The sequence below is a fragment of the Canis aureus genome, chromosome 1 (assembly GCF_053574225.1).
Source record: "Canis aureus isolate CA01 chromosome 1, VMU_Caureus_v.1.0, whole genome shotgun sequence".
Lineage (NCBI taxonomy): Eukaryota > Metazoa > Chordata > Mammalia > Carnivora > Canidae > Canis > Canis aureus.
The window spans coordinates 93,152,843-93,172,329 of NC_135611.1; the positions used below are offsets into that span (position 1 = coordinate 93,152,843).

General features: G+C 42.8%; 1 protein-coding gene and 1 long non-coding RNA gene across 37 annotated transcripts in view; both read right to left on the reverse strand.

The window, feature by feature from the left end:
- The window catches only part of GLIS3 (GLIS family zinc finger 3), a 548,443-nt gene that overhangs the window by 193,295 nt on the left and 335,661 nt on the right, over positions 1–19,487 (reverse strand). The gene's annotated exons all lie outside the window — the stretch shown is intronic.
- On the reverse strand, positions 179–17,773 carry LOC144320462 (uncharacterized). Its single transcript, XR_013386036.1, has 3 exons — positions 17,692–17,773; positions 926–1,061; positions 179–386 (listed from the first exon to the last, which is right to left on the reverse strand). It is a non-coding gene; the product is annotated as an uncharacterized LOC144320462 (long non-coding RNA).

A 19,487-nucleotide genomic window follows, 5' to 3' on the forward strand; every position in this document is an offset into this window, starting at 1 on the left:
TCCCTCGGATTACAAGGGAGTTGCCATATGGTCATTATTTTCTAATTGATTTTTGGCAAATTACTTTCATCTGGTGAGTTCGGTATGAGTGGGCCAGATACCTTGTTCCCCATACTTTTCATCTGCTAGGACTTTCAGAAAACTCAAGATACTCACAGGAAACTGGGCATATCTGCTCTGAACACTTTTTTTTTATTGTTTTGACACACCCGCCAAGAGATTGGTCTCTCTTTCCAGCACTGCTTTCAAAAGTCAGATTTTTATGGTAGAGAATTCTCATTAAAAATGATTACTTTTGGCAGCAGAAGTCGGAAAGGTGACAGGAGAGAGGCAAGTATTAGAGGCATGAAGATTTTTTTTCCTTCCATTTGCAGAAAGCCTGCCGCCTGTAAAACAAACATCATCAGGAGAATGAAAAAAAGAAAAAAAAAAAAACCCACAACATTTGAAACACACGACAAAACCCCTCCTAACCTTTATGTGTGCCCTCGGAAGCAATGTCTTAAGTACAGGGGCTAAACCACTATCCTACCTACTCCATAAGCTGTAAACCCGCTGAGGGCTCAGCGTGTTTTCCCCAACCCTGGTCTCTCTGGCCCCAGCGCGTGGGACCACCGAGAGATGCCTCATGAGCAAACACAGCAACAGCTAATAGTTACTAGAACACTGTAGAGAGAAGCCAATGCACATTATGGACACCAAATATACGCACTAGAAATCTACACCAACCAAATTCCTTTTGGTAATACTGTATTTACTCTTTCACCTGGGCAGAAATGAAATCTAATAATTCCTAACTCTGCAATAATTCTCTAAAGGAACTGAACATATAAACTTTTCTTGATACTTCTATTTAGATACACAATTTCTTGAGAATGGTAAGATATATATTTTTTAACTATTGTGCAAAAATATTCCTCCTTACTTTTTTTGTGGAAATTACTGCATCCCCTTATGAGCTGTCAGGAAATGTGGGAACCTAGTGGGTCTCAGCCACCATTTCTCCTGTACTTTGTTTTCTTGCACTACTTGTTCACATGTAGGATCTTGGCCCCAGGTTCCTGTGTAGGAATAGAGGAAAAATGTGGCTGTGCTTTGGGCATCGTCAACTCTCTGTGACAGCCTGGTCCACAGTGTCGTGATGCCTGTCAACTGTTCTGGGTCCTCTGGTGGCCTGTGATGTCCTCAACCCTCCAAACACAAGTGCACATATTTCACAGAAGATGAGACCGTAAAGACTCTAAGTGATAGACCTTAAGAGCCTACCAGTTGAGAAAGCACTTTCATAGCAGACTCCATTTTTCCTTCTATATTTCCTGTTTTGATGAGTGTTGTAACTTTTATTCCCAGTATCCCAGGACACAGTAATAATTCTGTTAAAAGCTACAGAGAGAAACCCAGGGTCCAGTGATCAGAGCACAGAATGAAGACTATGGAAATTAGGCAAATATCCCCTGGAAGTGACACTGTAGAGGAAATCTAAAGGACAGATTAGAGTTAGCTCACCATGCCATAGAAGCATGTGTGTGCAGACAAGTGACAAAAGGGGTTTTTGAGGGGATGAGGAGTAGAATGGGAGGAGATTATTCCAGATAAAGACTGCAACCTTTACATCAATATTTTGCTCATCATACTGTCTTTCCTGGAAACTCATAAAAAAGCAAGAGAATGTCATTGTCCTATCAAGTTATGTCAATCAGATGTTGACCACAAAATACTTAGAGCCTAAAAAAGACAAAGGAAACCCTTATTTGCCATATGCACTGGACTACACATGTCCATCCTAGAAATATTACAATGTTCTATCTGAAATATTTCACCTTCTGTGAAGCCAAAAATGCCCTCTTTCCATTGTCGCCTACCCTAGAGATAAAGTTACTTTGTGGCTGTTTTTTTCCCCATCTACAAAGAAGTTCAACAACAATAAGGAAGGCTTCTCTCCACAAGAACTGGCATAACCAATCTGGCTCTGATAAATAGGAATTTGGTAAATACTGTACAGCTGATAAATTCTGTCCCAATTATACATGCCTATCAAATTCAAAGGTGGTTTTGCGGTAGGCTATTAAATGCATGGTTCAATTACAACCTTCCTGCACAGAACATTTCTTCCCTGGTTAAGGAACCAAATGCTAATTCAGAGATTGGTCATATTTTCCACTTGAAGTTCATTACATTCAAAGTAAATTGAGTGCAGTGAATGACTGGCTGACCCCAGCCACCCCTCACCCAGAAAGTCAATGGTCACATAGCACTGTCGTCCAACAAATAGCTTCATGCATCTGAAGCTAGTTTATATGGTGTCAACCATGAAGTCAGGAAGAATCAGAAACTACTGGAATTCCCATTGTTTCTGAAAAAAGAGCTCCTGGCCAAACTGTCCCCTGTCTTTCAACAGTGGGGCCTTTACTTTCTCATTTCCACTTCACACTAAATAAGTAAGAAGAATTATATGCTCCTAAACAGAACAAAGGGCCTGAATAAGCTTCGGCATAATACATCAGGCCAGAAATGCCACAGGGGCAGGGGGCAGGGGGACTTACAAGACTCCATGTGAGGTGACAGTGGGGCTTCCCAACACTGGGAAACAATGCAGCTCCCCTGCCTCGAGATTTCTGAGTTTGTTTGCAATAATTGCCTTTGCCCACCCAACCCATCTTATTCGGGGAGGCTCTGATGTTTCCCTGCAATTGCTCTGCTCTGATGCCGACTTGAAAAACCTCCTCCACATGGATGCACTCAATCACCCGGCATTAAATGAGACATCTAAGGGTTCTGCCACTCACCATTTCTGTCATGTTGTCTCAGCCCTTAGAGGACTCCATTGTTGTGCAAGGCCACTACAATCCCATTACCAGCTGGCCCACGATCAGATGATAACTAAAGTGAACACAAACACTTAGCCAGCACAAGAACTGCTGAGGCCCTCCCTCTTGGGCAGCGCAGCCCAGGAGATTTTCTGACACCCGATCCACAAATCGAACAATCACATTGCAAAACGCTTTCAATGTCGAGGAACAAGCATTCAATCAGCCCTCATGCGCCTGTCATCTGGCCCTGAGTGCTTATGAAACAGTCAGCTTGGCCTTTCTTCTTTGCTAAAAATTTTTTCAGAAAACCACTAAGTTGCTTCAGTCTTCTTCCCACTGCACCACTGCTCAGATGTTGGCCGAGGACGGTTATGAGCGCCTGGCCTAAGGCTCGTCTCTGCACAGCGGCTAGAAGTTTGCTTGGAAAGAAAGATATGCCAATTTGGTCTAGCGGAGTAACTATAAGTAGTTCAAAAAGTTGTTTAACTAGGCCTTGACCCGCCTTTGTGCTGCAGCACAAAGAAGCAAGCATCCCGCACTTCCTACACCAACCGACAATATGGCCTGGATGCTGCACACTGTGAGGCAGTGCACTGTTCTAGCCTTCAGGATGGGGCAGTCGTGCACATGCACACACACACACACAACCAGTAATAGGTAAATGTGATATGAGGGACAGAAACAGTGAGGCCAAGCGCTGGGAGAAAGGAGAAATCTCTGGCAGAGGTGGTTCCCCCAAAGGTTTCCCAGAGTCTGTGAAGGTGGGCTAGGGTTCAGATCCCCAGCTCCAAAATGTGTGGAGATTCCCAGTAGGGGAAGTGTCATGAGCAAAGACAGAACCCTCAGAATGAACAGCCTGACAGAGGGAGTCAGTGGAGAAGCTGGGAATGCGCAAGAGGAATAGCCCCTCCTTAAAGTACAGGGCCACCAAGTGCTGTCCTTTTGTCAACATTTCAGGTGGGTGCTAAGGCCGATGAAGAAAATTCAGCTGCGAAGGTTGGTCTGGTCCACATGGGGCTGGAACATGAGCAGCAGACTGAGGTGTGCTGACCAAACTGAGGGCAAGTAATATCTTTTCTAATGCAGCTGCTGCCCACCAACCGTGGGGCCAGGCCTTGTGCCGGGTGCAGCCCTCACCCCTGAGAACCTCCCTCCAATAGTGAAACACGGTTACAGGTCAGTGCTGCAGCTTCTTCACAAACACATGATTTCTGGATGTGCGGATTGAAAGAGAAGCGAAACTCTTCCTAGAAGGCAATCACTGTGTTCAAGTATATCCTGACAGGGAGCAAGGGAGGGACAAAGGGAGGAACAGAACGGATATCAACTGGCTACTTGCTGGTGGCCCCTGTCAGGTCTTGTCAGGGTGCGGGGAGGGATGCTGATCAGAGAAAGGGCAAGTGGGGATGAGGTGTACGACTGGCTCCAGGCCGTGCTCCCTACCCTCCTTCCTTGCTCCCTCTGGAGCAGGCTCTCTGCCAACCCACAGCTGAAAGAGAAGTCCCTAAGGATGGAGAAAAGGTGAATCACCTCCTATGGGGTGTTTTTCATGAATTAAAACATCTGGGATGTTCTTTCTCAGTTATAGTTGATCATCTTTAAATTAAATTACAACGGACTAAAAGGTAGGGGGCTTCACAGGCTCCTAGCTTTAACTGGGATCTTGACTGGGACTTAGGGCTTAAAGAGTAGTTTTCATATCATCTCTGGCCTCAGCTCTGGGATCTGACAGTCCCCTCACTGGCAGCTGTGGCAGTGAGGCTGGATCCCCGGGGAGGCAGGTGCGCACACATGGCAAGAGCTCCCCACTGATGAGGCTGAGCATCCCCTTGGGCATCCCTGTGACAGAGGGACGGGCTACATGTGGCAGTAAGCTAATGAGGTCTGTGTTCCCAGAGAAAGGAAGAATCAAGCCTTCTCCCTTAGAGGAACAAGCATGAAGCATCCCTAGGTGACATGGGCTGTTCACATTCTGGCATGCTCTACTTCCTGTGTTGAGCCCCTGTGGGTCTCAAGGCCTGAGTACAGAGTGAGGCAAGAGCGGTTACTTCTCACAGCAGAGGGTAAAGCCTCCTGCATGGTGTCCTTTGGTGGGCAGCTAACAAAAGTGCTAGTTCCATTCCTTTAATGCAGCATGAAGGATGGAGTATAAGAATTTGGTGAAGATATAAATAATCTGAGCTCCTTGGAAGGCTACAACTCAGTAACAAAGGATCAAAGTTTCAACAGCATGTCTGAACAGTGCTTTCGTATTTGTGACTTCTTGTCTCTCAGAAGCATCCTCAGGGTAACCCAGAAGGTTCCATCATTTGCCTGATATCACACATCTAGCAAAGAACGAGACCGAAACAGGCCCTGTGTGCGGATCTCTCGGGTTACATCACACAGTCTGAGTCTGGCAACCTTACCACCCGCCATATTATTTTTCCCTGTGCTCATAACACGAATTTGTTCACTTAGCAAACATTTACTGAGTGCCTGTTAGATGCCACTTGGACACATCAGTGACCAATAACAGCAAAGAACTCTGACCTCAGGGAGGGGGCTGGGGAGCAAAGGCCAACAATGAGCAGGAGACATAATAATAAATAATAAAGGAGTGCATTCTACAGATGCTGTAAGTTGGTAAGAGCTATGTAAGACAAAGAGTAGAGCAAGTTAAGGGGGATGGGCAGAGTGAGGGGTCAGGGAAGAGTGTGTAGGCTGCCATTTTAAATAAGGTGATAGGAAGAGATTTCATGAAGAAGGTGACAACTGAGCAGAGCCTTGGAAGAGGTGAGAGGCAGCAGATGGTGGAGAGCTCCAGGCAGAGGGAACAGCCAGTGTGAGGACGCTAAGTCAGGGGTGAGTCTTGCATGCAGGAGGAAGAGCTAGGCGCCCTGTGGCCAGTGTGGGCTGAGCAAGGGAGGTCTGTTTGCTCATTGTTAAGATGGCACACAGAGGCTTGAACGCTGTAAGGATGCTGCAGTTCTTCCCTGCGAGGACTGGCATTGTCAAGGCCCTCATGATCCGAGTATGCCATTGTCTGTTTACATACATCACACCCAGACACCTGGGCAATCAAGAGAAATGCCAGACTAACCCTTTGTTTCGTATTAGAGAAGCCTGATTTTTAAAAAGCTGTACTTAGTAACATGGATCCTGCCACGTTGGCTTTAATCTTGAAACTAAATCTTTTCCAGGAAGCCTGGGCTTCCAGCTATGAGACACTTTTTAGACTTCTCCCCAGTCATTTACACGGCGTCAGCTTACAAATGTCGGATATCATGAGAATGAGTGCCGAGCTATACTGAACAAAGCAAATAATTAACAGCAGTACACATGGTGGATTCATTTCAAATTCTCTCTTGCTGTCACCTTGATAGAAGCAAATGATAATGGTCACGTATCTCCTGATCATCACAGCCACGGTAACATGTACCACAAATCAACCTCCACCTGCTTGTCGTGCCAAAAATAGAGTAGCTCAGAGATTTCTGTGCACTAGAGAAAGCAACGGTCTCAGGGATTGACAAAGACACAGATCTGGTGCAGAGCGTGTTCAAGAGTATAAGGAACAGGCATGTGTAATCCTTGGACAAGTCCCTGAAAGGACAGAGAAGTTTCTGAGACCATTACTTACACAAACTATATTATTACTATATTTTATGTAATATATGAATACTATACTCTTCTACACTAGAAAATATGTTCTACCGTTTACTATGTTAGGAATAGAGATCAAGTTTGGAGAATGGTTCAAAATAGATAACGCAGACCATCAAAGAACAAACCAGAGTTACTAATCCACATTCATTTTTAAATGATTATAAGATTTTACATGTAATTTTGATGCAACTGGATAAGAAATTTCCCTGTTCTTTGCAAAAGCTCTCTTAGCCAAACTTACCTGGTTAATGAGTTAATATGAGTTTAATGAATAATATCACCAAAAGGTAGACACAATATTCTGTCCCCTACACAGCAATACTACACTAACTATAGTGGCTATCACAATTCATAGCTCCAAGTCTGCCTGATTAGAGGTAATTTCAAACCTTGGGTGATTTCCCATTGTTCATCTTGTGCTTTGCAAATGCAAGCGTATACTGTGTCCTAGTCAAACTTCCTGTTCAATTTTACAGTTAGAATCTTATTTTTTTTGAAAGATTTATTTTTTTAAAAGACTTTATTTATTCATGAGAGACAGAGACAGAGAGAGAGAGAGAGAGACAGAGAGAGGCAGAGACACAGGCAGAGGGAGAAGCAGGCTCCATGCAGGGAGCCCGACATGGGACTCGATCCCAGGTCTCCAGGGTCAAGCCCTGGGCCGAAGGTGGCGCTAAACCACTGAGACACCCAGGCTGCCCTTATTTATTTGAGAGAGAAAGAGAGAGAGAGAGAGAGAGAGAGAGAATGTGTGGGAAGGGCAGAAGGAGAGGGAGAGAATCTCAAACAGACTCCCCACTGAGTGCAGAGCCTTACACAGGGCTTCATCTCCCGACCCTAACATCATGAACTGAGCTGGAACATGTTTTGGACACTTGTTGGCCTGCACCACCCGGGTGCCCCTAGACTTTCTATTTTTAATCAATATAATGTAACACTGCATTTAACATCAAGAGGCTGTTTCTTAGTCTCTAACAACATGTACTCAAGAGCAGAGAGACTCCCTGAGCTGGCTCTAGGAAGCCTCCGGTTTTCTGTCAGAAACAGCCTACTGAAGCACTTGTCAAACTGTACATCTTCCTGAACTAACCATGTGACCAGCTGGCCTTTACTCGGCCAATTCACAAAGTGACTTTTAAGTCTTTTCAGTTCATCTGGAACAACACGTGTCTACAGTTTGAAGCTCTCAAAGCCGTGACTTTGGTGCACTGCTTAGCTAAAGAGTAGAATAGCGATCAGATACATCCAATCACAAACAAGATATGTTGAACAGCAGGGTTTTTGTTTTTGTTTTCTTTTGTTTTGTTTTTGGTCTCCCATGCAGCTTAGGCACTGCTCAGAGGGTTTGCTTAAGATATCTGCTTAAATACAACAAAGATGGAGCTATGGCTGGCACTGTGCTAAGACGATTACAAGGTCTTTGTCATTTAACTCCTATGGCAATCTTCTAAAAGGCCACCCCACTACTGTCATCCTTATTTCAAAGATAAGAAAGTGGAGGCCTCAGAGCAGTGAGCCACTGGTTCAAGTCACACAGCTAGGAAATGGTTGCACTCAAGCCCCAAGTCCTATACTTGGCTTGATGTCTATATGACTAGAACTTACTCCATTCATATCTCAAATTTTTCCTGTCCTGAGTCTATTTTATAAAAACACATTTCAGCATGCATTTTTACAGAATATCCTTACCTTCCTCCCAACCTGGTACTATGCATTTATGTAGAAAAATTAAACTTTTCAAAATGCAAATGTATATGCATCCCTTGGTGGCTAGATTTAGCAAAAATGCCCTGTCCTGATTTCTTAAAAAGTTAAACATACCTACCAAATGACCCACACACTTTATTCCCAAGTATTTGTCCAGGAGAAATGCAAATGTATGCCCACACTGAACCTTGTATACAAATGTTCATGGCTGTGTTATTCACAATAGTCAATAACTGGTAACAGTCCCCTGGAAAGTGGAGAAATAAAATATGTTGTATCCACAGGATGAAATAGTATTCAACATTGTAAAGGAATGAACTATATAGATACACACAACACCATGGATGAATCTCAAGATAATTACAGCAGTGAAAGAAGCCAGACACAAAAGTGTATACACTACAAGATACCATTTACTTAAAATCCTAGAAAATGTAAACTAATCTGCAGTGAGAAAATCCAGATCAGTGGTTGCCTAGGATCACAGGTGAGTGAAAAATGGATCACAAAAGGGGCACGAGGAAATTTTCAGGGGTTAGAGGAGAATGCTCTCTGTATCTTGTTTGGGGCAATGATGTCATGAGTGTATATAGCTTGCATTCTCTCTTTAAAAGGATATATCTTATTATTATGTATAGAATGTACCTCAATAAGTTTGAATATAAAGTAGATAGGTTTATGAATAAACCATTTATATATTGAACTCCAGTTGATGAAATCTTTTTTAAAAAGATACTCAGAAAAGAAAATAAAAATAAAAAGAGACTCAATTTTTTGAAAGTGCCCAGTCCGTATCTGGTACGACATGCAGTTTCAGCTAGCTATGCTGTTTATTTTAGATTCTAAACTCCTGGTAGTCAAGAACAAGTTCTCATTTTTAGCTTAAGTTCTATGCAGTTCCTAACACAGCATTAGGCGTTGCAACTGTTCAGAACATTGAATCTAAACATATCTCCATTCTATTTTTCCTTGCTTTCCAAAGAGATCCTGGGAGCAGAATCTAGAGAGAGCCTGCTAGCATGCCCATCAGATCCTTAAAAAGTGTCACCAAGGAAATGTTTGCATTTGTTCCTAAACATACAAAGGCTGCCTATGACTCAGGATTCTGGGTGAAGTACTGCCCTCCAGTAATTCTCAGAACTTCTCCAAGACCCTCTCTCTGTGCAGAGACACAGTAGGTTATATGGGCCATCCAGGTAGTGTGGCCTCTGAAAGCTATGGGCAATCCTGACTTTGAACTTTATGTTTTCTGTAAGACAAGGGATACGGGGAAGGAAGGTAAGGAGGCAGAGTTCAGCCGACAAGAGGTTAGAGACTAAAAGCAGTCTCAGCCCTAAATGTGCTCCCACCTCCTTCCTGTCTCAAGGGAACTAAAGCCTATTAGACTGTCAGTGCCAGTTTACAAACTATGTGTTACTGACCCTCAAGAAGACAGGTACAGAAATTGAGTGTGTTTAGAAGCTTATGAAGCCGTTAGACATGGCTGTGATCTGTAGACTCCATTCTCATTGAACTGGGTTCACACCAGGTCTGATATTATCAAAACCTTAGGGTGAAACCAGTCATGGACAGTTTCATTTACAGTGGCTTAAAAAAAAAAAAAACAAAACCTAGTCTGGGGGCCCCTGGGTGGCTCAGTGGTTGAGCATCTGCCTTCGGCTCAGGTCATGATCTCGGGGTCCTGGGATTGAGTCCTGCACCAGGCTCTGCGCAGGGAGCCTGCTCTCCCTCTGCCTATGTCTCTGCCTCTCTCTGCGTGTCTTTCATGAATAAATAAAATCTTAAAAAAAAAAAAAAAAAAAAAAAAAACCCTAGTCCTCTTCCACACATGGTTTGAGAAGCATAGTTTTATGGCATGGCTTACCCAGTGAATGTTAATTTTTCCCAAAGTGATAGTGAGAGGCAGAAAAAGGCCACTCTATCATCCAATCAAATCCATGCAACTCCCAGCCTGTCTATAGGTGTTTGGATTGAGACTGTAAAGTGAAATTAAATAAACCTTCTCAAAGAGGAAGTTGATCAAAAGTGCTATGTTTCTACTCTAATTAGTATCATGGCTGTATAAGCTGCAAATATGGTTGTCAGCACGTCAAAAATCAAAATGAAGGTCATGATAATAGCTGTATGGATATAATTAATTTTTTACTTTCCTTTTCCCTTTCTTTTATTCTCTTTTGCTCTCTCTCTTCTTTTTCTTTCATCCTTCTTAGGGGATGACTTAGGAACACACTTATTTCTGAATCAGCCCCATTCATGTTTGGGGCAGCATAGGCAGCTGACCCAGATGGGGCTGCTCCATATGGCCACTGCTTAAATCTAATTAGGCTGAACTAAATGAAGTCCAAGAAACTCTGGATCCTCATTTCTAATGTTTTTCAGAAAGGTTAGTTGGTAGGGAACTCAGAGAGTATGACAGTCTGCTTCACATGACACAGGGAGTGCCTGGGAGGAGGGGTGACCCTTATAACTGCCCCCGAAACTGCACAGATTGAAACGGGCAAGAATGCAGGTCGGGCTTTTGGATTAACAGGCAAGATTTTCTTAATGTTTATTCTTCCTTTCCACCTTAGCTCAATGGTCAGTTTCCCAGACAACTGTCCCAACTTTCCTGATTAGATTGCTTCTTCCTGTCTATTATAGATATCACAAATGCAGTCCTGTGAATCTCCCCCTGTGTTCAGGAAGTTCCACAGGGCAATGGCCATGCCTGTCCTGTCCTGTTATTAAGCAGTAGTCTCTAGCACTTAGTTAAGCACAGTGATGAACAATAGAACACACTCAACAAATGTCTGCTGGAAGAAGAGAAGAATGAATAAATAAATACAGGGATGAACAAATGAAGTCTCTAGATAGTAGGTATTAGCATCTATACCCATCTATTATCCCAAAGTATTATCTATACATAATACTTTGGCCTTGTCTCTAGATAAAAAGATAAAATTAATGATGAGTTTCACATGATCATTACAATTTTTAAGAAGAGTGGGTAGCCTGTGGAAGCCTTATTACCAATTTGAAAAGAAATAAAAATTCCTAAGAATTCAGGGGTGAGAAATATACTGAGACTATATAAATCATGTTGTTTGCATGGAGTTTTTAAAAATGAAATAGCTCTTTTTGGGGAATAATCAATAGAGAAAAAGGCTTGGGTTATTCTGTATTCAATTAGGATAAAATGTTAAAAATAATTTCTGAAAAGTCATGGCAGAGAAGAGTGAATTTTATAATATACTTTAATTTCTGCTTTGGGTCAAATCATGACCCCAAGAGCATTCAATTGCAGATAATAAAAACCTGGGAGAAAGAATGCAGTTAACCTATGCTGTAGATTGAAAAGTGTCCTCCCAAAGTTCATACAGTGAAACCTAATCCCCCGTATGATGGCACTTTTAGAGGTGGGGCTCTTAGGAATTGATCAGGTCATGAGGGTGTAGCCTTCGTCAATGGGATTAGGGTCATGGTAGGAGACCCCAGAGAGTTCCCTTGACTTTCTGCTGGGTGAGGACACAGAAAGAAGACTACACCAGACACCAAATCTTGATTTTGGACTTCCCAGCCTCCAGACCTGTGAGGAACACATTTCTGTTGTTTCTAAACTACCCAGCCTGTTGCATTTTGTCATTAGTAGCCCAACTGCCTAAGACAACCTACAAAGGCTTTCTTCCAACATCACGATTATACACATGATAGTCTTTACCAAAGAGGCCCTCTATATCCCTAGAGCCAGAAAAAAGTGGAGTTTACCCAGTTAGTATTTACTAAAAGAGAAACAGTAAGTCACTCAATTATTAAGCCCTGTAAGCATATGTCCATTATTTTTTTTTGCTAGCAAATACACAATTACTATTTTTTTATCTGAATAATGTTTTTTCTGTTAACATGAAGCAACAATGATATGATCAGTTTATTAGCATGCATTTAAGTATAAAAGCACAATGAAAGTATCAAAATGGATGTATTTTGTATTTTTTCATCATCTTTCGTTTTCCAAAAAAATGTTTGGAAAGGTGGCCCAAAAAAAGTACACACACATATACACATACATAGAGAAAAAAAATCATCTGTATATCTCCAGTGTTGTTCAACTAAAATAATACAATAAAATATAAATCATTTTGTAACGAGTAATATACTTCCAAACCTAAGAGTCCCCCCAAGAAGATATTTTAATATCTATTTTCTTTAAGCATAGTTATTAAACTTTGTTTTAAATATGTATTAAAAAGGGATCCCTGGGTGGCACAGCGGTTTGGCGCCTGCCTTTGGCCCAGGGCGCGATCCTGGAGACCCGGGATCGAATCCCACATCGGGCTCCCGGTGCATGGAGCCTGCTTCTCCCTCTGCCTGTGTCTCTGCCTCTCTTTCTCTCACTGTGTGCCTATCATAAATAAATAAAAATTAAAAAATTAAAAATTAAAAAAATAAATATGTATTAAAAACACTTTACCAATAGTGTTTCATCCATTCCAATGAGCAAGTAGAATTAACATTTATTGATCAGGTACTATAAGTAGTATCTTGTTTCTTATAATGTCCCTCTAAGACAGGTCTTATCACATTCTTATAGATGAACAGAGAGAAGCAGAGAAACAGTAACAAGTCACGCAGCAGGTAGCCAGGTCTGACTCCAAATACCATGGGTTTCCAGGCTGTGAGGATGCATGCGAGTGTGTGTGACACCAGCCTGGCACCTGCAGGCCGGGGGGACGGGTCAGCCTGGAGGCTCCTTCCAATCTCAAACCTGCTCCATCTTTCTCTCAACAATAACCGCAGCTAAACCTTTGGATACAAACCCACCCTGGATTTGCTACACTGCAATTAGCTCCTCCGCTATGCTAGTTAATAGTCCACCAGATATAATTTTAGTAACCTGGCTAAAAGGATACATCCATTTAATTGAACAACCCTTAGTCCTTTCAGAGTTGCTAGAAAGATTTTAGATGGTTTTGAAAGATCTATCCAAACAGGTCTTTAAGTCACAAGAAAACAAGGTAATTCAGCAGTGGTGCACAGCAGGAGCTTTGCTAAAATAGTTCACAAATGGATATACTAGAATGCCTTTCCCATTCCCACAGTTGGTAAAGGACAACCAGTTCATTTGAGGATTGAAACAGAAACATTTTCAAATCTCACTGGAAAATCAGACATATTTCTTGCACATGCTCTTTCCTCTAAATGTGAGGCTCTTTCTTGTCTTTCGAATCTATTGTTCAGTTAATCTGTGCACGCCAGAATATTCTAATTTAAATCTGAGGCTGGGACGTGCTATATTTTGTTTCTAGCTGCAAGAGTGTGAATGCCATAAATAACATGCACTGTGCTTGTTCTCTGTTCTTAAACAGTCTGATAAGCTCGTATTGAAACCATCTCGGCAACCACATTTGACAGCTCACTAGGAACCTGTTCAATCCAGCCTCCCAACCAGTCCATCACTGCTGCCAGTTTCCAGGCGGACGAGGCATTCAGACACCAGGCTCTAAATGAGAACAGCCCTGGCAGGACCCTCGTAGGAGAGGTACACTCCCGCTAACAGGCCGTCAATCTGTCAATAGCTCTTAAGACTCCTCCACCTTAACCAACTGAAGACTGGCTCAGTGCAGCAAGGAAGGGGGAACACAGCTTGGGGAGGGGTCCTGTCAACCCCATTTGCAGGAACCTGTCTGCAACCTGCGTGCCAGACTAAACCAGCACAAACCAGCACCACTAGGGCAGCTGCAGAGCACTTTTCTTCCCCAAAGTAACTCATTCCTCCATTAAATAAATAGTAATCGAACATCAACTGGGTAACAAAGACACTGTGTACCTAGAGGAACTTGAAACCAGACAGCAGTAGGGCCAGTCCCTGAATCCATTACACACAGCAAGCAGAGCTTCTCTGCATTCCTGAAAATTTTCCGGGCCTCAGTTTCTAAATTTGCAAGATGGGGATAACCTACGTCATTTCATAGGACTGCTAACAAGACCAAATGAGGTAAGGCAAATGTAACATAATGCTTGACTGCAGGGGAAATACTCAACAAAGAAGCCCATCCACTTCCTTCTTCTCCTTTCTTTGGGACTTAAGATTTTCCCATTTGCTCAAATCACGCAGCCTTTGTCTTAAAATCAAGAATATATAAGACATGGAGGAAGAAGCAGGGTTTTTTCCTTCTTTTTATTTTTCAGTAAAGTGTGTACTGAAGTGTAACATACAGAAGAGTGTAAATCATAAGGTTCCAGCTCCATGAATTTTCACAGTGACAAACCCAGGCAGACATCCACCTCAGTGAGTAACATAACCAGGCCTCTAGGAGCCCCCTCGTGCTCACTCCCAGCCACTTCTCCCCAAAAGATAACCTCTTTCTTGAGTTCCAGGCCCATTGACTACCTAATCAAGTAGCATTTTAATAATGTTGACACACACAAACCACAAACGGAAATGTGGGATATTGTATGGATTTGCAGCCAATGAGCTATGTCAAAGGGACAGCACATTATAAAAAGAAACAAATACACTGAAAACAAGCAATGAAAGTAATAAAGGTAACATGTTGTTAAGGTGCTGGGCTCTCTTCTCTGCCTCTCATTTTAATCCAAACACTATAGAACAAAAATGAGAAAATCTTTACATGTTCTTATAAAAATTAGTGGTAGGACTCATTCTACCTGCTTTCTAGAGTGGTTCTAGATTGAGAAGGCATAGCACTACAAGACAATGGAGAAGAAGAAAATATATTTTGAAGAAAGAATTACTTAATTCTGACAGTGACTGCCATCACCAAAATTTAAAATACAAATCAGTAATTTCCCCAAAACACATTTAAAACTTAAACTTCACTGATACATTAAAAATACTCCTTAATACCTTTATAAAACTATCTTCAAAACCCTTGGGATCCTTGGAAAATACATTTTTAAAAATCTCATCTGGTCAACTATAATACTCTTTGCCTCTTGGGATTAAAATTAGTAATAATCAACAACTTTTTTCTTCCCACTAGACCAAATTGAGTGCCCCCTACCATTCTTTTTTTTTTTTTTAAGATTTTATTTATTTCTTTAAAAGAGAGAAAGAGTGAGTGTAAGCAAAGGGAGGAGCAGAGAGGGAAAGGGAGAAAGAGAGTCTCAAGCAGACTCCATGCTGAGCACCAAACCTGATACAGGGCTTGAACTCATAACCCTGAGATCATGATCTGAGCCGAAACCAAGAGCTGAATGCTTAACCAACTGCACCATCCAGGCATCCCATGCCCCTACCATTCTTGATGGTATGACAGTGAGAGTTCACATAGCTCACAGTCACTCAGAGGCTAACCGTGCTTGCAGGAGGCTAGGGTAGCTCACACTCAGAGGCTAACTGTGCTTGCAGGAGGCTAGAGGGAGGCAAAGCATGCGGGGCGGTCTGTCTCATTCAAATATTCCACTACAAAATGTGCCCTAGCGTAGCATTGATAGCGTAGCATCATGTATTGACTTATCAAGACAGCTCACAGAGCTGTTCAACATCATGCAGGGAAATGCAAATCCAAATCACAATGAGATACCACTTCACCCACTAGGATGGCTCTAAACAAATGAAAAATAACAGGTGCTGGAGAGGATGTGGAGCAGCTGGCCCGTGCACTGCTGGTGGGAAATGGGCTGATTGCTATGGAAAACAGTTCCTCAGAAAGTTAAAACTTTAACTTTTTTTTACCAAGTGACCCAGCAACTCCACTACTTGGTATATACTCGAAAGAACTGAAAACAGGCACTCAAATACTCATAACACACATGGTCACCGCAGCACGACTCACAACGGCCAAAGGGAACAACCCAAATATTCATAACAGATTGATGGCTAAAAAAGTGCACACATACAACATGGGATATTACTCAGCCGTACTGAGAAATGCAGGACTGCTGCATGCCAAGTGTGGATGGACCTCACACACATTAGGGGAATGAAGCTAGGTACAACAGATCACATGTTGTGTGTTTCATTTGTATGAAATGCCCAGAATAGCTAAAGGTGCTGCAGTCACTGAATGATGAATTTCATATTATGTGCATCTCACTTCAATTTTTTTATTTTTATTTTATTTTTTTTAAAGATTTTATTTATTTATTCATGAGAGATACACACAGAAAGAGAGAGAGAGGCAGAGACACAGGCAGAGGGAGAAGCAGGCCCCATGCAGGCAGCCCGATGTGGGACTCGATCCCGGAACCCCAGGATCATGCCCTGGGCCGAAGGCAGGCGCTAAACCGCCGAGCCACCCAGGGATCCCACTTCAATTTTTTAAAATATCCAGGAAAAAAAGAGAGAGAGAAAGAGAGAAAATAAAGAAAAAACAGGCAAAATGGGGCTGGAGGTGAGAGGCAGAAACTGCTCACAGGTACCAGGAAAGAAATACCTTCAGAGGCATAAGATGATGAGGAAACAACCAAGCAGTTCAACTGGGAGATGAGCTAGAAATACCCTTTCTCTTTGACAATACCATAAAAGTTTGAAATTCTTTTTAAGCCCTTATTTTTCCTTCCAATATATGGGTAGCAAGGAGCCTAGACTCCAGCTAGCCAGGAGAGGCCTGGCAGATACCAAGAATCCAGACAGACAGGAGGTGCAGTTCAGCAAAAATCCAAAGAACGCAGCAGGCCCTCTGAGCCTCAGCAGGAAGGGCAATATATCCAGCAGGTAGGATCTAGGCAGCACAGCAGGACTCAGAGTGAGAAACACCTAGGACAAGCTCCCCATCCTGAGTGCCTTCAATCCTGTCCACACTGCCTGCTGCAGGGCGTGAGGCCCTTACAACACCGCATTCAGAAGAGGGTTTCAACAGTGCCTGCAAATGCTCTGGGCAGAGCAAGTGGTGCTGGGTTTGGCAGAGGGCCATCCAGCCTGGTCACTGAGCGTCAGCCCTCCATTCTGCAACCTGCATCCCAGCTGAGAAATCTGGTCCTCACTAGCCTAGCCACCAAGAACCAGCTTGCAGTGAAATCTACTAAAGCTATAAAATGTAAAAGCGTATCATCTTATTTTCTCTCTCAAGAATATTTTTATTTTACATTAACCTTTAAAACTTTTTTAAAATCTTATTTTTAAAAGAACTTCTTAGTTGATAAATATATTTAAAGATAGCAGAATGGCCCATAAAACAAACTATAGATAAAGAACTGTATACCATAGTGGGTGGCTCAGTTGGATATGTGTCTGCCTTCAGCTCAGATTACGATCCTGGGATCAAGTCCCATGTCGGGCTCCCAGCTCAGTGGGGAGTCTGCTTCTCCCTCTCCCTCTGCCCCTCCCCCTGCTGTGCACACACTCTCTCTCTCAAATAAGTAATAAAATAAAAAAAAAAGTAAGAACTGTATACCATATAGCAGCCTAACAAATCTGAATAACTCTAATGTGCATTAAAGAAAATAAATATATGCAAAATATCAAAAGATAAAAGGTTAGATGATCTTATTCTTTTGGGGTCATGTGGCATCTTCCATGAGACTTCCCCTAAACATCTGTAGGACAGAGGCAAGAGGACTCATATGCCATGAGGTGTCTGCTCACCTGAACCAAGTCAAAATAGGCAACTTCTGCTCATGAGATGCTCCTGTCTCTACTGACAATGGCATCAACTTTTTAAGTTCCTCAAAGACTCTGAGTCTAGAATCCAGGTTGAATCCAGTATTCTTGAATTTCCCAGGGTTCTACATGAGAACGTAGCAGTGCTAGGAGAGTTGCTCACACCCTGACTTGGCTCCTTCTTTCCATCTCAATTCTATTTTAGACTACCACGGGCCTCTAACATACACCCACAACAGCTGTCCCTTAGCCACCCTGCAGACCTTGTGTACACCCACCCAAGTGAATGAATCAGAGGAAGACTCCAGAGCAAGACTCTGGAGAAGATCCTAGAAGAAGGTGCCATTTGAGCAGGAAACTCTAGGACGAGTACCTACAATGAAGTCTAGGAGGACACAGAGTTAGCACATCCCCTCGGATTTGTGGATTCCTTGCCCCACAGGGAAGGAAAAAGATGGGAAAGGGCCCAGGTGGGTCCCATTGGAGCTGGGTACTTCAAAGTGTGCTCCATCAACTAGAGTGTGGACACCATCTGGGACCCTGCTAGGAATAGAGACTCCCAGGACCCACCCTGGGCCTACTCAATCAAAATCTCTTGGTGATTCCTAGAATTCAAGTAGGAACTGAACTGCTGGTGGCATAGGGACCCGTTCTGTACCAATCAAAGCATAGTGCTGCATCTGGCAACTGTCAATTCCTTGAATATACTACTTGACCAACTTTCAAAACCAGCTATTTCAGATGAAATGACACTCCATTCATGTGCATGACAACACAAGCACTTGTTTTATTCCCTGACAAGTCAGGCAAAGAATCCAAGAAAACCAGAATACCATGGATCCTATCTACCTTTCTGGGTTCATGTTGAGTCATGGAGTTTTCAAAAAATTGTAAGAGAGCCCCTGAAACTTTATTAATTCTGTCAGGGCATAATATCAGAAATGAGTAGACCCTGAGAAAAATCTGGCTCTATAATTAAGAGTAGGATTCCACAATCTAATTATTGTATTTTCAATTAAAGTTGAGCTCTCGGTGTGTTTTTCCACTGTTTCTTGAATTAGCAGAGACCTGTGAGCATGTTCAGAGCAGGGATATGTTAATTAGGGAGAGAATTTCCCAATAAGAAGCTAAGCCCATGATACCTGGTAATTAGGAATATTATAACAATCCACTGACCCTTCAGAGACCCTTTCCTACTGTTAGTTGCCCTCAGGGATTCACAGAAGGCCACATCACAATTTCAACTACTTGTCACTCTGGCTGCTGCTTTTGCAGACTGTCACATTCACAAGTGTTCAAGTACTCATCTGGGGAGCCTAGCGGCACTGCCATTGCTGGCACTCCCTTCGTTCAATAGTGTCTGCCCTTCTGTCCTCAGGAAAACTTTAGCCAGAGTGCTTCTTGGTTGAGCAGTGCCAAGTTCTGACTCCTGTCTTCAGAACGTGAATGTTACTTGGTTCCTCAGAGTGTCCCTATTCACCTCTTGGTGACTGGGGCCAAAACACAAATGTTGGGGGTGCAGTGGGGGACCTTCATTCCTTCAGATAATTCAGCAGCAGCAAGATGGTGCCTGACTTCACCGTGGGGCTGTGTGTACAAAGGCTGCTGGGGGAACCTGGGCACCGTGGGTACTGAGGCTCTGGATGTGGTTTGGCAAGTGTACGTCTCTGACAGAACTGTAGATGAGACAATAAAGCAGAAGCACAAAGCAAAGAAGGAACAAGACCAGCCCGAGAGTACCAGGAGTAGAAATAATCTCAGTGAGACTGTTTATTAGGGCT